This window comes from Petaurus breviceps, unplaced genomic scaffold, assembly GCF_028583685.1.
Source record: "Petaurus breviceps papuanus isolate PSGF00001 unplaced genomic scaffold, PetGlider_PUasm1.0 189, whole genome shotgun sequence".
In the NCBI taxonomy this organism is placed as follows: domain Eukaryota; kingdom Metazoa; phylum Chordata; class Mammalia; order Diprotodontia; family Petauridae; genus Petaurus; species Petaurus breviceps.
The window spans coordinates 26,227,113-26,230,858 of NW_027185809.1; the positions used below are offsets into that span (position 1 = coordinate 26,227,113).

The 3,746-nt window shown below is 36.8% G+C and overlaps 1 protein-coding gene across 1 annotated transcript in view; it reads right to left on the reverse strand.

Moving 5' to 3' along the window:
• MAP3K9 (mitogen-activated protein kinase kinase kinase 9) overlaps positions 1 to 3,746 on the reverse strand; it is a 129,118-nt gene that overhangs the window by 57,985 nt on the left and 67,387 nt on the right. The window lies entirely within an intron of this gene.

Below are 3,746 nucleotides of genomic sequence, written 5' to 3' on the forward strand. Positions count from 1 at the left end.
CTCTCTCTCTCTCTCTCTCTCTCTCTCTCTCTCTCTCTCTCTCTCTCACTGTCCATCGCCAATAGAACAACAATAATAAAAACAAAAACCCCACCACCAAACAAACCTCAAACAGCAAAAGAAATACCCACATTGGTCATGTCCAAATATACACATATACAAACCCCATTTAACTGCTATCCTTAATACAGTTCACAACTCTGTCCTGCTTTCTCCCTTGACCTCTAAAACACAGTTGCCAAGTTGCCATTCTTAGACCCAATTTGACTCAAAACTATATTTCCAAGCATTCCCCATTAATGTCTCACTCTGTTCCCAACCCACACTAGTCACTGGTGAGAATATCTAACACCCAAACTATTCAAAGCCTACAGCAATCCCAAGTGAAGATCATTTCCCTAATATTATAGATGTTGAAAATATGGCCCTGAGGACAGAAAATTGATCCAAATTCAATCAGTAAGTTAACCTGCATTGATTGTATAATATTACATATATATATATCATATATATTATGTATGGCTGTGTGTATATATATATAATTGTGGTGTACATATATATATATATAGATAAGTCAACCTACATTATTGTATACTATTATATAGAGCATATAGACATATATCATATATATTATAATAAAAAATAATACATAATATATTTTAACATATTATATGTGATATATAATAGTATACAATCAATGAAGGTTGACTTATTGATATATAGTGAGATACAAATATACAGTTTTTATATACATAAATACATATACACATATGTAAAAATACATACATGTATCCTATGTGTTGGGAACGTTCAATGCTGGAGTAAAGAGAAGAAAAAATAAGGTCACTACCCTCAAGGAACTCACATTCTAATGGGGGAGACAATGTGCAAATAACTAAGTTCCTTTAAGATATAGATAGTGTAAATGATAGGTAACCCAGAGAGAAGGCAATAGCAGTAGGGGGGAAGCATGTCTGGGAAAGGCCTCCTACTGTAGAAGATGGTATTTGAGCTGAGTCATGAAGGAAGCCTAGGAGTACAGAAGGTGATGAGATGGGATGGATAACAAGGCCTGGAGTGTGGAGATGGAGGGACCTTTGCAAGGAGCTGCAAGAAGGCTTGTGTATTGCTGGATCTTTATAGATTATGTGGAAGGGAATGAATTGTAGGAAGTCAGGAAAGGGATCAGGAAACAGATTGTGAGGATTTTAAAAACCAGAGAATTTTACATTTGATTTATCAAAGTAAATTCACCTAGACACGAAAAAGACTTTTGTCCTGGTTGAGAGCATTAGGATTAATTCTGGGTGTTCCAAAACTCTTATTGCACTTTTAAATTACTAAAGATTAAAATTCAGAACTTGATGGCAAATGACATTTGGAGGGGAGCATTTTGTTTAAATTTATTTTTACAAAATTTTATTCTCTCTCTTTTCACTTTCTATCCTAAATAGAACAACAAAACTCTCTCAAAATAAATATACATAGGGGAGGCCAGGTGGCACAGTAAGAGCGCTGGCCCCAGAGTTGGGAGACCTGGGATCGAGTCCGGGCTCAGATACTTAGCACCACACCCAGAAATAATTGGCCGTGTAACCTTGAGCAAGTTACTTAACCCCGATTGCTTTAAATAAATAAATAAATATGCATAGTACAATAAAACAAGTAGCCAGGTCTAAATACATATATCTCTCATTCTGGACTTTAAGTTCATCATCTCTTCAGCAAGAAGGGGGGGATTAGCTGTAGTTTTATACCAGACCCATTTAACTGGTGTCCTTAGTATGGTTCACAACTGGTCTCCAGGGTTATAAGCTAGAGGTAGCGATCTCCAGTAGCTTTCAAGAAATTAAAGCTTGACTTCCACCATGACTTTTGAAACACCCTATATAAACCACTCTGCTAGGCAAACATCTCAATCTAGAACATTCCATCTAGAAATCTTTGCTCTATAACCACTGAAAGCACTTGGGCTTTCATAGCTACAGCATTATCTACTGGAGTTGGAATGACAGTCTGTCTTTACGGAACTTATTACTCCCAAGAAAAAGAATTCCCATTTGTCACCAAGACAATAAGATTACCATACTCCCAGCAGATGTCCCCAAACCTCCACTGACACATAAAGGATTCAGTGAGATGTCAATGAAGCAAATGGATGAATCTGTTACAATTACTTAGAAATAACAAAGAGAATTTAAAGCCAGCAAAGATGATTTGCTGCATCAGCAATCCTGTCTATGGTCTCTTTTATCAGGGAATTCTATTAGGAACAGAATTTTAATAGGTCAAATCCCATTATAACAAAAATCTCTGTATAATGAAAGGATTTCCAAGTCCCAGTTCATTCCTTTCAAGCAATAATAGATAAAACAAAATTCTAATATAATCAAAGAATTTTGGAGTTTGCTATATAACAAATCCAGTGGTCTATTTTCATATGATAGATTAGTTTGCTACAGTCAAATTTAAATAAATTAAAACAGTTAATATATAAATAAATGACTTGTTATACTTTCCTCCCTATGACCCACCTATCTTGTTGAGCTGCAGGAGGTTGGATTAGTTTGGAGTTTCTTGACCTGGGGTCTGGGAATATTTACAAAATAAACATTTAATATGTATATTTAAATGTAATAGGTTTTCTTTATAATCTTCTGTATCTTATTTTATGCCTTTAAAAGCATTATTCTGATCAGGGACCCATAGGCTTCTCTAAACTGTAAAGGGATCCTTGATGCAAAAAAAATTAGTTAAAAACCATCTTTAGCTGAAAAAGTGTGGTGTTAAAGGAATAGTGAGGAATCCTTTCTATTACAGAGGGGTTTCAAGCCAGGCATCTTCTATCTTGGATCCTAGACCCTGAAACAATTAAGATAGCCTCTACTAATAAAATACAAATATTTATTTGTTCTGAGAAGGATGAGCTATAGGACAGCTAGGTGGCACCGTGGATAGAGCACCATTTCAAATTTAGCCCCAGATACTTACTAGCTGTATGATTCTGGGCAAGTCACTGGACCCTGTTTTCCTCAGTTTCTTCATCTGTCAAATGAGCTGGAGAAAGAAATGGTAAACCGCTCCAGTACCTTTGCTATGGGGTCACAAAGAGTCTGACCTGACTGTTGTGTTTGTCCTTCGTTCTTGAAGAGAACCATGACATCAGGGAAATGATGACATGACCTGCAATTCATTGGCTTTGAGTGATGGAGGGCTGTACAAGGTCACCAGCCTCACTTTCTCCTCCAGAGCATATGGGTCTAGCAGCCAGATATTCATCAGGATGACTGGAGATGGCCCAGGATGCAGTGGGAGATCCCTGAAACAACTGAATAACAATAAACAACGGGGACGCTCCTGAATGAACTCACTTCTCCCCTCAAAGACTTAAAATAATGATTTTTCTCTTCCCAGATCTCTCCTTCCCAGTATCAAATAGTCTAGAAACACCCTAGGTCAATGTACTATAGTCTTGATCTCACAGTCAACACTGTTGTTGACTTTGCATTCAGATGTATTATCAAGGTTCGCCCCAGCCAGAGCAAACTGGAAGGTTCCTCATATATGTTCACATCTAGGATGGGCTGATTATTAGTTCTGTGCCTGTACTATAATCACCCTTTCAGTAAGTCAAGACTTCCAGAAAGCCATAAGTACTTTAGCCTCAGGTCAGATTGAAGGAGACTTTCTCTCTTTCTTTTTCTTTCTTTCTTTCTTTCTTTCTTTCTTTCTTTCTTTCTTTCTTT